We start from the raw sequence: 22080 nt of genomic DNA, 5'->3' as shown, positions 1-22080 counted from the left end.
TAACCAATTAAACCTGAACGAGACAAATAAAAAGTTTAATAGGAATTGAAATATTTCTACAATGATGAGGCATTTTATATAATTTATAAATAGGTTGTTAATGTAAACGTATCTACTCCATGGACAGTAAAGTTAATAAAAATGTCTATTTAAAATAGAACCAATCAATTTTAAAGTGCTTCTTATTTTTTATGCAGTATGCAGTATCAAGTAATTTTAAAGTGAACTATTTTTGCTTTTTGATTATCTATTTTCTGGTTATACAGCAATTTTTAATTTAATAAAATGAGAAAAAAGTTATAGGATATTGTGGTTTATTAAATAATATTTTTGTGATTTTTGGAAACATGCATTAATTATAAATTTTTCTGTCATAGATTACTTTCTCTTCTCCCCAAAATATGCCAGGGAAGAGGAATGGGCGGAAGGAGGTTTTCCTTTTTATATACCCTTCTTTATACTGTTCGATCTTTTTAAAAGCTGTGATTATGTATTCCTTATATAATCTAAAAAGCATTAAATTTAACCCTTAAGAAAAAGCTGCATGTTTTTCTAACCTTCTTATACTACAGCCTTATACTTAAAATGAAAGGAATTTAGAGTTTAAGATGGAGGCAAAAAAGAATGTTTCCAGCTGATAGTGAGAGTGGAAGAGCATGTGGATTAGAGCTCTGAGCAGCGTGCATGGCTGAGCACTGGCCACATCACCACTCATCCTCTGCTTGAGATTCCCAGAACAGAATTGACTCCCAGGCTCCTATAAAGTCTAGCTCCTGACTTTATAGGGCTCAGCTCAGTTGTGGTTCCCATTGTTTTCTGTGAGATTTCCTTTGTGATTCTTTGTATAGCTTTGTGATAAATCACAAATAAATTGGACGGGTACTTGTTCCTTCCAAATAAAGGAGGCTGAACAGAACAATATTTATTGTAGAAAATTTAGAAGGTACTGAACATATAAAGAAAAAATGTCTTCTCTAATACCACATCCCATAGCTGTTAATTTTTTGGCTATTCCCTTTCATTAGTTTTCTGAGTGTTTATTTCTTAACATGTGATCTTAAAACCTTTTCAGGATGCTGAGCTTTGTGATCTTATTTCTATTTCAGAAGAAAAAGTAAAGCCAAATGAAATGAAAATAAGTGGAGAAAGTCGTGAATACATATTTTTAAGATCTGTATTTTAGAGAGATTTAGTTTTATACACGAATAGCAAAGAATATGCTTCTAATTCTAAGCTAATGAGAAAATCAGTGCTGTTTACATTTTTTTTTAAAACAATTTCCTCCATGCTGCTCAGATATACATCTTGTAAAAGTTTGAGAAGTTTTGTTGGGGAAGAGCCAATCCTTTGTTGCCAGGTGAAGGCCTTTTGTCATCTTGGTAAATTTACCTTAGGCTTATTTAAGCAGAAACTCAATCTTGATTGGATTTGGGGGTGCTGAGTTACCCTGAAAGTTCACTGATGTATTAAATCATTTTATTAATGTATAATGAGAACTAAATAGCTGGTTGAGGGGCTGGATACTTCCATCCAGTCACTTCCTGTAGGAAAGCAAGTTTGTCGGAAGCTTGCTCAGAGAAGATGCAAGCAGAACAGTGGGAATGAATAAGATTCAGATGTTTAAAGTCATCCTATTTATTTTTATTTATTTATTTGGATACATTATATTTGTATATATTTATGGGGTACCTGTGAAATTTTCTTACATTCATGGAGTAGGTAATGATCAAGTCAGGATATTTAGGGCATCCATCACCTCAGTGTTGATCATTTCTATGTGTTGGGTACATTTCAGGTTCTTTCTTCTAGCAAAGTTATCCTGATGACTTGGTGTCTGTCGCCTTCATCTTCCTTGGATTGTTTCTGCATGGCCAGTGCCAGAATTCTTGAAAACCTTCCTTCTTAATATACCTCTGCTTTCACTCAGGTACATTTGTATCCCCACTCTTGATTTTTATTTTTTGGTTAAATGATAACATAGGAAACATATTATTAATAAGATCACAGTTCTATCTGCCTTCCTAGAGACTGGAGAATTAAGAGATCCACCATGAGAGGTCCTCCTTAAGGTTAGAAGGACACTGTAAAAGTTGAAAGATTTTCTTTTCAGACAGGGAGAAGGGAAGTTTCCCTAAAGTATTGGCTACTTCCTTTCACAACCATTGATGGCAAATGTTCCCTCTGACAATTAAAATGACTATGCTTTTCTTATATTACTGAGTAGTGCCATATCCTAAGGAACCTGGGAGGTCTGTGGACATTCTTGGTCAGAGGAAAGAGTGCTAAGCTTGATTTATCCATATTCACCATGGGAGGGAGGCCACATACAGTACCAATATTTACTTTTCCTGGACAAGATGATCCTCAAGGATTTTATTCTATTATAAATATGAGCTATATTTTAAACTCTATTTTCCTTTAACCTAACAGGGGAAGAAATTAATTTTTAGATTTTTTTATATCATTATGCAGCTTTTGGGGAAAAATAATTGCTGTTTTGGAGTCATAGGATTTACCAAAAATCTATCAGATAAATCTATCAAATATTCCATCAAACGAAGATTTTTTTTTTTGAGATCTTGCTGTGTTGCCCAGGCTAGAGTGCAGCAGCATGGTGATGGCTCACTGCAGCCTTAACCTCCTTTGCTTAAGTGATCCTCCCAACTTAGCCTCTGGTGTAGCTAGGACTACAAGGTGCTTGCCACCATACCTGGCTAGTTAAATTTTTTTTTTTTTTTTTTTTTTTTTGTAGAGACAGAGTCTTGCTATGTTGCTGAGGCTGGCCTCAAACTTCTGGGCGAGAGTATTGCAAACTTTGTAACTTTCTTTGGTTGGGGATTTCTAGATATCTTTTTTTTCTGGCTTGGTGCAAATGAATAGAGAACAAAGCCATTTGGGACGAAAATTTACTATGTGCTTGGGGATGCCTACTATATAGAGAAAGAGTTTAATCTATAAAAAGGTCACACTCTTTGAGGCAATTATAAGTGTGCCTTGGTTTAAAATAGTTCAGTGCATACCTTCCAAGGAAGCCATGAAGCACACCTTTTAGCTAGTGATTGTTAGCTGTACTAGTTCATTCACCAGTTTTCCTTGAAAAGTAAAACTGTGTAGTACAGTTAAAAACACTCCATTTTCAGACACATTTTCAGTTAGATATTTGCTACAGAAAGCAAACCACATATGTACTAAAATTTGAAAAAAAATTAAAACTGAGATGTTTAAAGGACTATCATATATTTAGATTCTGTGCTCTTAAAGTTTCTTCTCTGAAGGGTGTAACTTTTTCTGTGAGTATGGGTTAAATATATTTCTGAGTATTATTTTCTATCAGCCTTTATGAACACTAGATAGCCTGAGAAGAAATATGGAGCATAGTATTTGGAATATTATTTTACATTTCCATGACCATCTTTTATGTGAAGTAGGTTTAGAAAGAATTCTTTAATTGCAGTATTTGTTAATTTCAGTTTATTCAGTTGCTCAACAGATACTTAAGTGCCTACTCTATGTAGACAAATAGAGTGCTAAGCTCGAACATGTACTCTTTGCTCTTGAGAAATTTGTAGACAGAAAAGTGGGGGGAGACAGGATTAGAAAGCTAACACACTTAAAATATAAAGCTACAGCTCTATGTAATAAGTGTACGAAGTAGAGATATACCAGAATATATAACAGGGAGGGCCTGACAAAATCTGGGGAGTCAGAGGAAGTTTCTTTGAAAAAGTTGAAGGCCCGGGCGTGGTGGCTCATGCCTGTAATCCCAGCACTTTGGGAGGCCGAGGCGGTGGATCATGAGGTCAGGAGATCGAGACCATCCTGGCCAACACGATGAAACCCCGTCTCTACTAAAAATACAAAAAATTAGCCAGGTGGGGTGGCGGGCACCTGTAGTCCCAGCTACCTGGGAGGCTGAGGCAGGAGAATGGCATGAACCTGGGAGGCGGAACTTGCAGTGAGCCGAGATCACGCCACTGCACTCCAGCCTGGGCGACAGAGCGAGACTCCGTCTCAAAAAAAAAAAAAAGGAAAAAGTTGAGATCTGAAAAATGAGTTAGGATTAAGAAGCACAGAGTAGCACTGTACCTTGGTACTCTGTGAGGGAACTTGGTAATTTTGAAGAACTTTGCTATGAAAAGAGATTGGAGGCTAGAGGGAGAGTACCCATTTCAAGATTATACTTTAGAGGTAAGGAGGGGCGAGACCATGGAGGATCTTAGACGTCATTAAGGACTTTGGTCTTAAGAACAATAAGTCTATTATAAGAGTATCCCATGTGTACCACCACGCCTGGCTAATTTTTTGTGAAGACAAAGTCTACTGTGTTGCCCAGGCTGGTCTCAAATGCCTGAACTCCAGCGACCCTCCATTCTAGGCCTTCCAAAGTTTAGGATTACAGGCGTGAGCCACTGCACCCGCTGTTTACTGTTTTTCTGTGTCAGTACTGTGGAGCATTTTCAGAGTACACATATATTAACCCTAAGTCTAATAACGAATGAAGTGGTTTTTATTAGCATTATTTTTAAAGTGAGGAAACTGACGCTCAAGGGGACTAAGTAACTTGATCAAGGTCAACTAGCAAACAAATGTCAAGTCAGGAACTCTGTCCAGGTTTTTCTGATGCCAAATCCCTGTTGGTTAATAGAATTCACTCAAAAATTGTCCATTTTTTTCTTTCTGGCCAAATTGCATATTCAGATAGGTTCTTAAAGATGTTTTTAGTAATGATAAGTTAGTGCTTCTGAGTGGTGCCACCTTAATTTTTTTCAAACTGAATTTAAGAAAAAAAATAGCTTCTCTTAGTTGCCACCAGAGGGAGCCAGAAAGATTGAGATTTTAATGAGCTTTGAAATGCTCAGTCAGGAATATTCATCAGTAAGCAATTCCAGTGAACTCATATTAAGAATATTCCTTAAAGTGGAATATGTGTATAGTATGTTCTCATTTTGACTTAAAAGTTTAATGTATGTCTAGATATTGAAAAGAAGTTTGAAAAGACATATAACAAAAAATAAAGTTACTGTTTTAATGGTGGTTTTGCGGGCCAGATCCCAGCGCTTTGGGAGGCCAGGAGGATTGCTTGAGCTCAGTAGTACAGGACCAGTCTGGGCCACATAGCAAGACCTCTTCTCTAAAAACAAAAAAATTAGCTCAGTGTGGTGGCACATGCCTGTAGTCCCAGCTACTCAGGAGGCTGAGGTGAGAGGCTCATTTGAGCCTAGGCGATGGAGGCCACGATGAGCTACTGTGGTGCCATAGCACTCCAGCCTGGGCAACAAAGTGAGATCCTGTCTCAAAAAAAAAAAAAGTGATTTTGCTAGATTGTCTTTTCCCTCTTTCTTCCCTCTTGCCTTCCTTTCCTCTTTTTTGAGTTTGTATTAGTATTATTTTTCTACTATGAATATGTTATTGTATAATAAAAATGACATTTATAGTAAATATAAGGAGTTTGAAGGCCGTTAAGGGGTTTATAAAGTGTTTAAAATGCCCAAACTGCATCACCCATCATTTGAATGCATTATTAATTTGCCTGGGAAATATTTTTCATATCGAAAAGGTAAATATAGGCCACCCCTTATCTGAGTTTTCAGAATTCTGAATTAGTATAGTCTAAAGTTAAGAGAACTTACTGAATAGAGATACAGAATGTTTTTAAATAGGATTCAGACTTAGAACTGAGTTCATGGAATCACCTTTCTTTTGCATCTAATGGGCAAATGGTATAAAATCAGGTAACCACTTTAATTGAATGTTTACCAGATAATCTGTACCCTTGTTTTTTGACAGCATGGTATAGAAAAAATTTAAAGTTTAGAATTAGATAATCTCAGGTTTGAGTTTTAACTGTTCCTTGGTAACTGTGTCATGTTGGCAGGTGACTGAACTTACTCTAAGTTTCTTTTCTTTTTATGAAGATGGTAATAAAAGCCTGTGTTGATTATAGTTGAGGGCTGTGCAAAGCGCTGGGTTAATAAAAGTTAATTTATTAGGGTTGCAACTGTAATTTTTTTTTTTTTTAAGACGGAGTCTCGCTCTGTTGCCCAGGCTGGAGTGCAGTGGCGTGATCTCGGCTCACTTGCAAGCTCCGCCTCCCAGGTTCACGCCATTCTCCTGCCTCAGCCTCCCGAGTAGCTGGAACTACAGGCACCCGCCACCACGCCCGGCTAATTTTTTTGTATTTTTCAGTAGAGACGGGGTTTCACGGTGTTAGCCAGGATGGTCTCAATCTCCTGACCTTGTGATCCGCCCACCTCGGCCTCCCAGAGTGCTGGGATTACAGGCGTGAGCCACCGCGCCCAGCCGCAACTGTAGTTTTATATTTTGCCACCCATCACATCCAACAACCAAACTGAACTGATATATCCTTTAAAGAATCTATATTTACCCACACCCATAGCCATTCTAGAAACAGAATGGGAATGGGTGTTCTTTACTTCACTAACTGTACTCATTTTGCCACCTAAGGCATCTCACACTATATTCAACTACCAGAATAATACTTGTATGTAACGCCATTCCTCCCCCTTTAACCTTTTGTTTCATTTGATTTCTGTATTAATCAACTTCATTGCAGAAACAATCTCCAAATCTTGGTGGTTTGTCAGCATTATGGCACATGTAGGCTTTGGGCTGACTGTGCAAGTGGCTGCACTCCACATTTTCATCCTAAGATCCAGAATGATGGAGCATCCTCTGTCTCTACCTGCCATTTTCATGGTAGTGAGCAGAATTCAGGGCTGGCTGTAACTTGTGATACTGTTAAATCTTCTGCTCAGGAGTGGAGTACTTCATGACTGCCAAAGCATGTCACATGGTCAGGTGCAGAGTCAGTGAGGTGCAGGGGCGCATATTCTTCAAAGACAGGGCTGGTAAATACCAAACAGTAATATAATCTACCACAGTTTGTCCTCTTGATCACAAATATTGACTTTCTTTGCTTCGGCATACAAAATATATTTATCTCTCAAGGAAAATACTCTAAGAATTTCCTTCAATAACATTAGTCTTGAAGTCTAAACTTCTTTAGGATTTCTAGTCTTTTATCTATGTAGATTTTCTTGATCCAGAGATCAATGAACTAAAATACCAGTTCTGCCATCCATCTCTCCCAGTAGTGGAACAGAGACAGGATATCCACAATAAACATTCCTGTTAAGAAAGGGGAAGAATGGGTGAGGCATGGTGGCTCATGCCTGTAGTAGCACTTTGCGAGGCTAAGGTGGGAAGATCACTTGAGCCCAGGAGTTTGAGGCTGCAGTTAGTCATGATCATACAACTGCACTCCAGCTTGGGCAACAAAGCAAGACACTGTGTATTAGTCCATTCACACATTGCTATAAAGAAATACCAGAGAATGGGTAATTTATAAAGAAAAGAGGTTTAATTGGCTCACTGTTCTGCAGGCTGGACAGGAAACATAGTGTCATCTGCTTCTGGAGAGGCCTCAGTAAACTACAATCAGGGCAGAAGGCGAAGGGGAAGCAGGCATATCTTACATGCCTGGAGCAGGAGGAAGAGAAAGAGGGGAGGTGCTGCATGCTTTAAACAACCGGATCTCATGAGAACAGCACCAAAGGGAGAAATCTGCCTCCATGATCCAGTCACCTCTCACCAGGCCCACCTCCAACATTGGGGATTACAATTCAACATGAGATTTGGGTGGGGACACTGATCGAAACCATATCACCCTGTATCTCAAACAATTTATAAATAAATAAGGGGGAAGAAAGGAAGCACATAACAATTGTGGGTCCTTAGCAATGAAAATCTTACTGGATAAATGTAGCAAGGGTAACTTTTCTTGGCCCTAGGGGATTTTCCTCGATTATTCACTCAGTTTGTTGTTTTCCATGATTCTTGGGTGGGTACTCTGTAAGGTGTTTCCTTTAATATATCATTCTTGTCTACTTTTGAACGGAGTATTGGAGGATATGCTCTTCTTGGTCAGGGAATGTTATAAGGGTTGAACACCTTTCTCAACCCACTTCTTGCCTATAGGAAATCGAGGGCCCTTTGGCCGGGCGCGGTGGCTCACGCCTGTAATCCCAGCACTTTGGGAGGCCGAGGCGGGCGGATCACGAGGTCAGGAGATCGAGACCATCCTGGCTAACATGGTGAAACCCCGTCTCTACTAAAAATACAAAAAATTAGCCGGGCGTGGTGGCGGGCGCCTGTAGTCCCAGCTACTCGGGAGGCTGAGGCAGGAGAAAGGCGTGAACCTGGGAGGTGGAGCTTGCAGTGAGCTGAGATTGCGCCACTGCACTCCAGCCTGGGCGACAGAGCCAGACTCCGTCTCAAAAAAAAAAAAAAAAAAAAAGGAAATCGAGGGCCCAAAGGTAATCTAGAAGAATAATGTTTCATTAATTCAAACAGAATGATGTTTTGGTGGTTGTATTTTTTCTTTTTATCTATTTGATTTCAGTCAGAGCCATGTGCCAGTAGCTACATCCTCAACTCGTTGAGATGTGCATTTTACTTTGGTCTTCAGTACAGGTATCTTGAGCTTATTGAGCTTCCGTGGGTCCACATTCTTAGGCTGCCTGTCAGGGGAATCCCCCACCAAGCCATTTTGTTCCATTGACTGGATTTACTGGGGGCAGCATTAATTCAAAGCTCTTAGACAGTATGATGGCTACACTTATGATTTGGTCTTTGCCCTGGGTTTATGTCATAATTGGCCTTTGTAAACACTTTTTACTTGTTGGAAATGGGAAATAGTTGGGAGTTTCTACCTTGCAAGTCCAGGAATTTCAGGTTCTCTCTTTTTTTATCCTTACTTGCACGTAGGCCCCTTTTCTGAGCCTCTTCTCTTCTGTTCTCTTCTCTTCTCTTCTCCTTCTCCTTCTCTTCATCTTCTTTTTCTCTTTCTTCCTTCCTCCCTCTTTCCTTCCTCCCTTCTTTCTACCCTTCCTTCCTCCCTTCCTTCCTCCTTCCTATGACTGGGGGATTTCTTTTTCCTTTAATGAGCTAATCTAATGGTACTTTATTAAATCTACTTAATGACAACTGAAGTTCAGCTTTTATAATCTTTTTGCCAAGTTGTTCAATTTTTTATGTGACAGTTTTATTTACCACCACCTTATGTGGGTTGCTCTTTTTCCATTCTCCAGTAACAGTTTTCTTGCTTTCTGCCACCTGGTTTCAAAGCCTATATCACATATTTTAAAATTATTTTTGGTGGTAGCTGTTGTTAAGGTAGCACCCCACTTTTGGTACCAAATTTTGCAGTGTTCAGCCATGTTATAGTAATTACCTCCAAATTTAAGTGGCTTCTCAAGATAACAAACTTATATTTCCCACTAACTTTATATTATAGACCGTGATTCAACTTCAGTTCTGCCCTGACCTGTGGCTCTGCTCCAGACTTTTTCTCATTTGGGAACCAAGGCTGAAGGAACAGCCCGCGTAAGATATGTGCCAGTCTCTTCACAAAGTACTACAGCAAGAAGGCTGGCTGTAACTCAGATTGCTGCTTAAAGCTTTTGGTAACATGCATTGTACCTCACTTCTATTCACATTCTATTGGCCAAACATATCACATGGCTGATCCCCAAAGCAATAACCTAGGGATGTCAACTCCTAACACACACACACACACACACACACACACACACACACACACACACACACACACACACACATTCTCTCCCTCTCTCTCTCTCCCTCTCTCCCTCTCTCTCCCCCTCCTCCCCCTCCCTCCCCTCCCTTCCTCTGTCTCTCTCTCTCACCTTGTAAGGAAGCAGGAGAATAAATAATTTCAAATAGTAATACAATGTATCATAACTTTCCGTTGATGTACCAAAAAATCAGAGTATATCCCTTTTTAAATGTAAGGATATACTAACCTAGTATGTAAATCAGGGTTATCCAGAGAAATAAAACTAATAGGATATATATGTGTGTGTGTGTGTGTGTGTGTGTGTGTGTGTGTGTGTGTGTGTATAAAGAAATTTATTTTAAGGAATTGGCTGATGTGATTATGGTACTGGCAAATCTGAAATTTGTAGAGCAGGCAGGGAAGTCAGGCAGGATTTTCATGTTACAGTCTTCAGGTAGAATTGCTTCTTCTCTGGGAATCCTGTTTTTGCCCTTAAGCTCTTTAAGGGATTGAGGCCTATCTACATTATAGAGGGTAATCTCCTTTACTTCAGGTCAACTGATTATAGATGTTAATCACATCTACAAAATACCTTCACAGTTACATCTGTGCTTGTATCTGTCCAAACAGCTGGGCACCATAGCAGAACCAAACTGACACAAAATTTAACCATCACATATACATTGTGCAATTTTGCAGATAGTAAAATATGAGTATGGAGAGTACTTTCTGGTAGGTCTTATGAGAAGGCAGCATGCAGATTAGCTTGATCAGAGCCAATAAACTAGGTGTCTTCTGGCCAAAGTTCAGTGAGTACCTGAAACAAGGGTTGGCAAACTGTGGCCTACTGCCCATTTTTATAAATAAAGCTTTAGTGGAAAACAGCCATGCTTATTCATTACATATTGCCTATGGCTGTTTTAGTTTACAGTGGCAGAGTTGAATAGTTAAAACAGAAACCACATGGCCTGCAAAGTCTAAAATACTTACTATGTAATCTTTTACTGAAAAAGTTTGCCAAACTCTAAAGGTTACACATAGAGAAGGCTCTTATGGTTCTTGCTCTGTTATGGTCCATGCCTAGTTTAGTGTTTCCATTCAAGTGTGAATGTATACTGATTAGACATTACAGTAGTAGCAGTGTTTCATTGTTTGTTTTTTAGACAGAGTTTTGCTCTTGTTGCTCAGGTTGGAGTGCAATAGTGTAATCTCGGCTCACTGCAACCTCCGCCTCCCGGGTTCAAGCAATTCTCCTGCCTCAGCCTCCCGAGTAGCTGGGATTACAGGCATGCGCCACCACGTCTGGCTAATTTTGTATTTTTAGTAGAGACGGGATTTCTCCATATTGGTTAGACTGGTCTCAAACTCCTGACCTCAGGTGATCCGCCCGCCTTGGCCTCCCAGAATGCTAGGATTACAAGCATAAGCCACTGTGCCCAGCCATGTTTCATTGTTTGAAGCCACAAATTTATTAATAAAAATTATTAACTTCTTAGTTTTTATTGCATGGCCATTCAGATTGTCTTTTAGATCAGATGCTGAGTTCAGCTTTTATTGATAAAACATAGATGAATACTGTTAGGTTTTAAATGAATACTTGCATATCTTTGGGAAAGAGGAAAAAGTACTTTTTCTAATAAAATTTTATCAGCATAATATTATTAATATTATATCTATTTTCCTTCTTTTAGGAGGGTAAAAAGACATATTTCTGTTCCCAGCTCATCCCCTATTTTTAGATAATGGATAAAAAAATTATAAACTATTATTTCTCAATTTGGCTGCTCTTATATCTATAAAATTGAATTAGACTACAAGAGGTAAGATGTTTGTATTTCTAAACCAAAGAATACTTGCAGCTGTAGTTAGTGGAGAGAATCTAGGCTCTAGATTCAGGCAGTCCTAGGTTTAAATTTAGTGGCTTATAACAACTATTTTATTTGCTGATGACTTCGTAGGTCAGCAATTTGGGCTGGACTCTGCTACATGGTTGTTCTGCTGGTCTGATCTGTCTGTGGTCACTCATGTGGCTGCAGTCGTCTGGTGGCTGCACGAGGACTGGATGGTCTAAAATGGCAGCACTGATAATGTCTGGCACATGATGCTTGCTGGCGTGGCTGGGTGGCTGGGCTCTTTTTCTGTCATGCTTTCCTACCCTCAAGGGGGCTAGCTTGTTCACAGTGTGCTAGCAGCATTCCCAGAGTAGAGCGGAAGCAGCAGGATCTCCTACAAAGGTCACTTCTGCCACATTGTATTTGTCAAATTAAGTTACAAGTCCAGGCTGGATTCAAGGATTCAACGGATGAGGAAATAAATGTCATTTCTTGATGACAGGAGTGGCACAATCACATTGCAAAGGGCTGGGCTTATAGCGGTGAAAGAAATGGACAGTGGCTGCATCATCCACCGCCTTAAATTAGTTCCTTTATACCCCATTTGGAAAGTAGAAATAACAGTTTGACTTAACTTGAAGGGTTCTTCTTCAAGTTTAATAATTGTGTACATACAACACTTAAGAGGTTTTTTCTAAACAATTTTGAAATATCCTTATTTATAATGCTGTGTTTTTATTATAGATCTAAATATGAGAACAAACATTCTTATTATTAATTTGGCCATGTATTTTTAATATGGGAGACATGTATTAAGACTCACTGGAAGGAAATCCTGTGTGAAATAGCTGTGTTTGGGGGAAAGTTATGCATTTGTGCAGAAGTATTATTCATTTAATAAATAAAAGGAAGAGCAGCTAACTTTTAATATGTTTACAAAAACATATGCTTTCCTGTAACCCTCTGCTTTTATATATATAACCTTATAATTCTCATTTTACATTATAAAAATATTGGCTAATAGTGTAATGTTTGTTTTCAGTTTAGTACTTGAAGAGTCTTTTGAGTTGTAGCGAACCTATTTTTGTTTAATTAATATTTCTTTACAAAGCCAAGAAAAAGCCAAAGGTACAAAAATATCTTTTGTTTGTTTTTATTGTGATCAAACCCCATCAGAGGCTCTTTAATAAGTGTATCTATTTTGCCCTTTACTTTGTTGAGAATAAACATAGCTTTCTACAACTCTCCTGTTTTGAGATACATATCAAACATTGGCAAAAATATTTGTTAAAATTCACCGTAACTATTACTGTGTTCATTGGTATATATAGGGATAGAAGGCACAGTGACCCTCCTTGGTTTTTAGCTTTGTATTTAAAAAATTTTACTTATGACATTTAGGCTTTTTAAGAACTCTTGTTGAATACACTTTTCAAAAAATACCAAGGAACAAAATTTATTTTTTTCCAAATAACCAATTGTGTAGTATTTTTAAGGGAATATTAAACAAAATCTTATCCAGCCTGAAAGCTTCATTCTTGTATGATACACATTATAATTTGTTCTGTTTAAGATCTATATATATATTTACTTAGTAATTTAATGCATCTCCTCTTGAGGAAGGGTAAAATAAGTAATATTACAGTACACATGATAACTGTTAAACGTGGAGAAGCCACATCTTGTCTATATTTTACATAAACTGTTTTAAGTGCCCAGACAGTTCTAATAAAGTAACAAATACCTGCATTAGGGAGGGGTAGACAGTCTGGTATTTGTACAACAGACTAGAATAGAATCAAACCGGGTGGTTAGGAAATCTTGGCAAAGCAGTGGTTTCTGAGTCTTTCTGACTCCAGTTCTTCAATTTTTTTTTTTCAGATTTCATGGCCACCTTAGATGCTGAAGAGGTTAGATTTATTATTTAAAACATCATCATCTTTTTGTCCTTTATATTTTTATGTAGAAGAATCCGGTAAAGTGAGATTAAGCCTGTTCTTGCCTTGGTCAGGAATTTGATTGATAGGATATAATTTTCCCTTTCTTCTGTTTGTTCCATTGAGTCCAAACTACATACTTTCAAATCATACAGTAGAAGGATAACAGAAGTGAATGAGGCATAATTAACTAAGGATAAGGGAAATAATAAAGAGAAGAGAGTCAGGGGTTAGGGAGAAAGAAGCTGGCTGTACAGCTTTTGTTTCCCCGGTATATTTTAACATTCTTTTCCTTTTCTATTACATAAGCTCTAATTTGCTGTTATGTAAGTGGGAGTAGTAAATAACCTTTGGACTAAATGGAATGGGGGAAATATTTCTAGCCATCATCAATCCAGTGAACTGTAGAACAGTTCTTAATTGTGCAGCCTAATCTTCAAGGAATGTTTATGCTTCGTAAGCTTTGCTGTCTGCTGTTTTGAATTGTGATAGAGCTTGTGTAACAGAGAATGTTGGTAATTATAGGGTACTATAGAAGCCTGTGTACTTTTTTAATTAGGTGTTTTGGGGGAATTTGCCTAAACATCAATGATGTTTAGTTTTATTTAGGATATATATTTTTCCCATTGGAGAAGACATTCTTTTCTTGGAGCCTTATCTGGAGGATGGTGACTTTATGAAACTCTGTTTTGGGGAGTGCTATTTTTATGGTAGTTTTTTTTAGCATGGTTCATTGTAAAGTTTATTTAGATTTCTAGGTTTGAAGTGGGTGAGGTATATAAGATATCTATTATATTAAGGTAATTGATTCATCTTATAAACATTTCAAAGCAAGTTAAGATTCAGCTGGTAATATTGCTCAATATAAATTCTTGGAAGTGAAAAAAAATAGTATGTCAGGATGAGTTATTTTTGTAGACTTGATTCCAAAGTGACCAAAAGAACTTCATGAAACTACAGTTGCCTTAATCCTTCAAGAAGTCCCTTTTGAAAAATGTTTATGATAAAACTGAGGAATCCCATATTATAGATCTGGTGGTGTCTGCCTTCTTATCTCATCCTGGGATTGTCTTACTCATTATGCATCAGCTACATTGGCCTTCTTTCAGACATCCAAGCTCCTTTCACTAGTTGTTCCCACTGTCTGGGATGTAAATTCCTTGTCATTCGGCTATCACCATCAAGATCACATTCTTACAACAGCCTTTTTCAGTTACCCAACCTAACAGTCAACTCTCAGCATTTTCATCACATCTCCTTCCCTATTCTTTCTCGCTCTGTTGCCCAGGCTGGAGTGCAGTGGCGCGATCCCGGCTCACTGCAAGCTCTGCCTCCCGGGTTCACGCCATTCTGCCTCAGCCTCCCGAGTAGCTGGGACTACAGGCGCCTGCCACCGCGCGCGGCTAATTTTTTGTATTTTTAGTAGAGACCGGGTTTCACTGTGTTAGCCAGGATGGTCTCGATCTCCTGACCTCATGATCCGCCCGCCTCGGCCTCCCAAAGTGCTGGGATTACAGGCATGAGCCACTGCGCCCGGCTCTCCTTCCCTATTCTTATGTGATAGTTTGTTTTCCTTGGTTGCTTACTTATCTTTCTTCATTAGAACATCAAGTTCCATGGGAAGAGAGACTTGGGCTGTCTTCCATGCCTGACAGTAGTAGATGCTTCATAAAAGTTTGCATATGCAAATATGGAAGTTTTCATCCTTTTTGCTATAAAGGATATCTAAGTTTATTATGTGGAAATTTTAAAAAGATACTTCTACATTGAAGATTTTTTTCCAGATGATTAGAGAAATGGAAATAGCTTAACTAGTACAAAGAGCACTGGACAAGAAGTCAAAACAACAGGATTCTTTAATCATTCTGCAACTAATTACAGTTGCCTTTTAGCAGACCAAATCCCCTAATCTCCTAGTGACTCCATTTCTGCATGTATAAAATGAGAAACAGGGTTAACTTTCCGTATGATATAAGGAGGCAAGTGAGGGCAGCACTGTGCAGGGATTTTTGGACTCCATTAAAGAGCTTTGTATTTATCCTACAAGCAATAGAAAGCTACTGAAAGGATTTTAACTGAGGTGGGACAGGATATAGGGAAGTGGTGGTGGTGGTATGATTAGGTTTCCTTTTTAGAAAAATTGCTGACCGCAGTGTGGGAACACAAGGAAAGGGGCTAGAATGAACGAGAACAAACCATTTAGGAGATAAATGCAGCCATCCTGGTGAGGGATGGTACTAACTTGGAATAGGGTAATTTTGATGGACATGGAGATGAGCAGATGGATTTCAGTAAGATGGGGAGGTAAAATCAGCAGGATTTGGTGATGGGGACCAAGGAAAGGAAGGTGTCAAGATTAATATCTAGATTTCTGTCTACACACAACCAGATGGATTCTGTTGTCTTTGCTGTGTTAATGAAACTTGGAATAGGATCAGAATTCAGGAGGAAGAGCATGTTTTTGGTTTGGGACATGTAGGTGCTTTTGAAACACTCAAGAAGAATCATGAAGAAGGTATATGGAGATATATATATATATATGCCTGGAGCTTAGAGGAGCCTGGGTTGCAGATGTGTTTCTGAGTCATTTGCATGTAGCTTTTAATTGATACATATATCATGAATATAAAGTGCTTTGTAGACCATAAAAGACCATACGTTGTGTTTGTCATTTCCTAAATTTGTGATGATATTTCAAACCTGGTGATTTTCTGCTTACCTTTTAATAGATAGGTTAGTCATCTCTATATAACTTTTCTGACTTTCCCTCTTTTGAACTATTTCAGTATTTCACACATAATTATTGTGGTGGTGTTATAGTATACTGTAATTGTTTTGTGCATATTTATATATGTATCTGTCTGCCTTATTACACTTTGAGATCAGTTGAAGAAAGTAACTGGGTTTAATTCCTGTCACCTGCTTGAGGCCAGGTATCATGTCTATTTTCTTTCCCCTGGTATATCTAGCACTGTAAATGGGGCTTGGCACTATCAACTGATCATACATATTTGAATGTTGAGTGAAATATTTATATCCCTTTGCGCATAGGTGTTTAGTAATTATTTTGTTGTTGTAATTTTTTTTTTTTTTTTTAGTAGAGACGGTTTTACCATGTTGGTCAGGCTGGTCTTGTCCTCCTGACCTCAAGTGATCTGCCCACCTTGGCCTCCCAAAGTGGTAGGATTACAGGTGTGAGCCACTGTGCCCGGCCTAATTTTTATTGAACAAATGAATTATCCAGGCTTCTGGCAGTTCTTTGGTACTTATTTTATAAACATTATGTAAAATACACATTTTTTTGCTGCCTCTCCTTATATTAGGGTTTAAAACTTTATTTTGGGGGTTTATGGATTCTATATTGTGCAAAGGAGGTCAATGAACCCTTTGAAAATAAATATAAATTTTTCTGAATATGTGCTTTTGATATTATGATATAACAAGAAAGATATATTTGATCCCTGTTTCTGGTTTCTGGCAAACAACTGCTAAAACCCTTGCAATCTCCAGAGAGATAAGAGTGCCTTTTGTATGCTAATGAGATGACTGGGAGCCCCTAGATAGTTTCAGGATGGGGACTGGTCTTCCAGAAAGACCAAGCCATGATTAGAGGGTTGGAACTTTCAGCCCACTCCAGCCTCAGGGGCGGGGAAAGGGGCTGATGGTTGAGTTGATCACCAATGGCCAGTGATGTAAAAAGTCATGCCTGTGCAATGTATCCTCCATGAAAGCCCCAAAAGGACAGGGTTCAGAGAGCTTCCTGGTTGCTGAACATGTGGAGGCACCTGGAGGATGGTGAACCAGGAGAGGGCAAGAAAGCCCTTCACTCCTTCCCACATTCTTTGCCTTTTGCATCGCTTCGATCTGCAAGCTTGGTAACATCCTTTACAATAAATGAGTAAGCATAGGTAAAGTGTTTCCCTGAGTCGTGTGAGCTGCTCTAGCAAATTAATCATGGGTCATGGGAACCCTGATTTACAGGCAGTTGTTCAGAAGCACAGGTCACAAGCTGGGGCTTGCAATTGGCATCTGAAGGGTGGGAAGTGACAGTCTTATGGGACTGAGTCTGTAGGTCTGTGCGATCTGACACTATCTCCAGGTAGCTAGTGTCAAAAATGAGTTAAATTGTAGGAGACCCAGATGTTGTGTGCTGGAGAATTGCTCTGTAAGTGGGGAAAACCTCTCTGCATTTGGTCACGGAAGTATTTTGTGGTGAGTGTGAGAGTTGGGAAAAGTTTGGTTTTTCCTATCTCACAGAGTGCTTATATGCAATTATAAATAAAAAGAGGGTCCATTGCTTTCCTGAGATTTATTTTTTATTTATTTTTATTTATTTTTTGGAGACAGGGTCTTGCTGTAACAGAGAGGCTGGAATATAGTGGCATGAACGTGGCTCACTGCAGCCGCGACTTCCCAGGACTAGGTGATTCTTCCACCTCAGCCTCCCAAATAGTTGGGACTGCAGATGTGTGCCACCATGCCTAATTTTTTTGTATTTTTTGTAGAGAGAGGGTTTCGTCATGTTGCCCAGGCTGGTCTCAACTCCTGGGCTCCAGTGATCCCAAAGTGCTGGGGTTATAGGCGAGAGCCACCACACCCTGCCTCAGATTTTTAAAGGGATCCATGACACCAAAATTATTAAGATCTGTGAATTAGATACTTTTGTTCGGGATGACTCCTCTTGGCTTTAAGCAGTTTTTTATCAAAGTTTTGCTATCATCCTATATAAATTACCTTTAGGCTAAAACTACTTACCTAATCATTTTAGCTATGATTTGTTGACTAGCCATTAAACAGTATAAGGTATTTCATATGGATTTGCATATATGTTAAAGTCTACTTACTTATTTGCATCTACAAATTTCTTAGGAGACTTTCTGTCTTAAATATTGAATAAATTAATATTCAGTATTGGACTCATAGGCTTAAATAAATCTTGTTTAGACTTTTTAACAGAAAAGAGTCTAGATGTAAAGTTTTTAATAATGGTTATTTCTGCATGGTGGAATTATGGGGTATCTCTGTTTTCATTTACACACTTAAATGTATTCTAGGCTTTCTACACTAAACATACATTACTTTTCAAATTCAAATTTTATATATCTGGAATAGTTACAAATTTCTAATTGATATTAATATGAGAGTCAGTGTCAAAACTTGTGATTTCTTTTATGTTGATTTAGAGTTTAAAGTTATCCAGTTAGATCTACCAAGTGAAATAACTGATTTGTGTTAAAATGTTTGTTCTCTAGAAACAACTATATTTTGTCTTTTACCATAGATACTTTGGCTTGCTGCTTTCTGAATGGGATGAATGTCTCTTTTTCAAACCAACATAATAACTGACTGTAGAAATTTACTTGTTATAATATATGGTAAACATTAATACCCCTCAAAAAATTTACTGCTTCTTTTTAGAAGGCTTTCATTTGATATTATGGGGCTTGCCTTGTAAGTATATGACTGTGGACTCACCGAGATATGTTGATATGTTAATACTTTCTTTTGAAGCAGAGAGGTATCTTTTGTTAAAGGATTAGAGTGGAAAGGGCGTGCTGCTTTTCCTGCCACATTGATGACTCAGTGAAAGGCATTGGTGATAACGATGTTTTGCAGTTTAAATATGTATACATCAGCCAGTTTATTAACGGTGAATGAAATTACAGAAGTTGAGAGAATAGTTTACTATAATGAACTCTCATGAACCTGTAACTCAGCTTTAACAGTTATTAACCTGTGGCCAATCTTGTTTTATCTATACTCACAAACCCCTGATTGATTTTTAAAAATTAATATTTGTTAGTATTAATCATGCAATAGGCTGGCCGGGCACAGTGGCTCACACCTGTAATCCTAGCACTTTGGGAGGCCGAGGTGGGCAGATCACTTGAGGTCAGCAGTTCAAGACTAGCCTGGCCAACATCGCAAAATCCTGTCTCTACTAAAAATACAAAAAAATTAGCCGGGTGTGGGTGGTGTGCACCTGTAATCCCAGCTACTCGGGAGGCTGAACCAGGAGAATAGCTTGAAACCTGGGTGGTGGAGGTTGGAGGTTGCAGGCTGCAGTGAGCCGATATTGTGCCATTGCAGTCCAGCCTGGGTGACAGAACAAACTCCATCTCAAAAAAAAAAAAAAAAAAGATGGTATTGTGAGAGATTGCACTTATGTTTTTATTATTATTTTTAATTATACTGAAAACATAAAAATTTACTGTCAACCTTTTTAAATTCATGTGTTAAGTATGTTCACATTGTTATGCAACTGATCTTTAAAACTTTATCTTGCAAAATTGAAACTCTATACCCATTAAACAATAGCTCCCCATCTCTGCTCCTGCCACAGCCCTGATATCCACCATTGTTTTCTGTTTCTGTAAATTTGACTACTTTAGGTACCTCATGTAAGTAAATCATACAGTATTTGTCTTTTTTTGACTGGCTAATTTCATTTAGCATAATGTCTTCAAGGTTCATCTATGTTGTAGCATGTGACAGGATTTTCTTCCTTTTTAAGGCTAAATAGTATTCCATTGTATGCATATGCCACATTTTGTTTATCCATTCAGCCATCAATGGACATTTGGATTATTTCCACTTCTTGGCTATTATAAATAATGCTACTATGAATATGGATATGCAGATATCTCTAGGAGACCCTTCTTTCAACTCATTTGGATATATACCCAGAAGTAGGATGGCTGGATCATATGGTAGTTCTATTTATAATTTTTTGAGGAATCACCATATGTGTTCCATCGTAGTTGCACTATTTTACAATCCCCACAGTGCACAAGGGTTCTAATTTCTACACATTCTTGCTAACACTTGTTCTTTTCTTATTCCTTATTTTGGGATGTTAGCATTCCTAATGAGTGTGAGGTTATATCTCACTGTGGTTTTGATTTGCTTTTTTTTAATGATTAGTGACATTGAACATTTTTTTATGCCTATTGTCTATTTGTATATTATCTTTGTAGAAATTTCTATTCAAGTCCTTTGCCCATTTAAAAATCTTTGTTGTTGTTGTTGAGTCATAGTAATTTAAAAATGTAATTTATGTATTAGCCCCTTATTAGATATATGATTTGCAAATATTTCTGCGCATTCTGTAGGTTGCCTTTTTTTTATTCTGTTGATTGTTTCTTTTGCTGCACAGAAGTTTGATATAGTTTCATTGATCTATTTTTGCTTTTGTAGCTGAGCTTTTGGTGTCACATCCAGGAAATCATTGCCAAATCCAATTTACGAAGTTTTCTCCTGTGTTTTCTTCTAGGAGTTTTATAGTTTGGGGTCTTATGTTTAGGTCTTCAATCAATTTTGAGTCATTTTTTGCATCTGATGTAAGATAAAGGTCCAACTTTATTCTTTTGCATGTGGCTATCCAGTTTTCCCAACACTGTTGAGGAGATTGTTCTTTCTCTATTGAGTGCTCTTGGCACCTTGTTGAAGATCATTTGACTATTACGTGAGGGTTTATCTGTGGGCTGTTTACTTTATTCCACTGGTCTATATGTCTGTCTTTATGCCATTATGACACTGTTTTGATTACTATAGCTTCATAATATGCTTTGAAATCAGGAAGTGTGAGGTCTTCAACTTTCTTCTTCCTTTTCAAGACTGCCTATTTGAAGTCCCTTGAGATTCCATATGAATGTTAGGATTTACTTTTCTATTTCTGCAAAAATGCCATTGGGATTTTGATAGGGATTGCACTGATCTCTGGATTGCCTTGGGTGGTATTGACATCTTAACGGTATTCAGTTTTCCAAATTTGTGAACCTGGGATGTCTTTAGATTTGTCACTTCTTTAATTTCAAAAATGTTTTGTCATTTTTAGTGTACAAATTTTTCACCTAATTGACTAGGCTTATTCCTAAGTATTTTATTATTTTTGAAGGTATTGTAAATGGAATTGTTTAATTTTGTCTTGGATTGTTCATTGTTATTATATAGAAATGCAACTGATTTTTGTGTACTCTCTCCCACACCTTTGCTGAATGTATTCTAACAGGTTTTTGTTTTGTTTGTGTGATATGTTTGTATCTGTAATCTTTAGAGTTTTTTTTTTTTTTAACAAATAAGATCATTGCATTTGAGAACAGAGATGATTTCAACTTCTTCCTTTCTGGTTTGGATGTCTTTTATTTCTTTTTCCTGCCTAATTTCTCTGAGTAGGCCTTCCAGTTCTATGCTAAATAGAAATGGCCAGAGCAGCATCTTTGTCTTCTGCCTGATCTTGGAGGAAAAGCTTTCAGTTTTCCATAGTTGAGTATAATGTTAGCAGTGGGCTTTTCATATATGGTCTTTATTGTGTTGAGGCAGTTTCCTTCTAGTCCCAGTTTTTTGGGTATTTTTACCATGAAAGGATGTTGAGTCTTGTCAGATGCTTTTTCTATATCAACTTATATGATCATTGTGATTTTTGTCCTTTAGTCTATTAAGGTGGTATATTACAATGAATTTCATATATTGAAACGTCCTTGCATTCCAGGAATAAAGATTATACAGTTGATCATGGTGTATAATCTTTTAAATGTGCTATTAGATTAGGTTTGCCCTCTGATTGTTTTGATTATTTTTGAAGCAAATACCAGGCATCTTATCACTTGATTCATTTGATCTAAAAATATTTCAGTATGTATTTTTAAAACATGGGGATTTTCAGAAATAATTATAAGATTATCACATCAGAAATCTCAGTTTACTATAATTC

General features: G+C 37.7%; 1 protein-coding gene across 1 annotated transcript in view; it reads left to right on the top strand.

The window, feature by feature from the left end:
- UACA (uveal autoantigen with coiled-coil domains and ankyrin repeats) overlaps positions 1-22080 on the top strand; it is a 102735-nt gene that overhangs the window by 31529 nt on the left and 49126 nt on the right. The gene's annotated exons all lie outside the window — the stretch shown is intronic.

The sequence above is a fragment of the Gorilla gorilla genome, chromosome 16, assembly GCF_029281585.2.
Source record: "Gorilla gorilla gorilla isolate KB3781 chromosome 16, NHGRI_mGorGor1-v2.1_pri, whole genome shotgun sequence".
Lineage (NCBI taxonomy): Eukaryota > Metazoa > Chordata > Mammalia > Primates > Hominidae > Gorilla > Gorilla gorilla.
The sequence above is the reverse complement of the archived record's forward strand: the minus strand, read 5'-3'. Positions and strand labels throughout refer to the sequence as shown.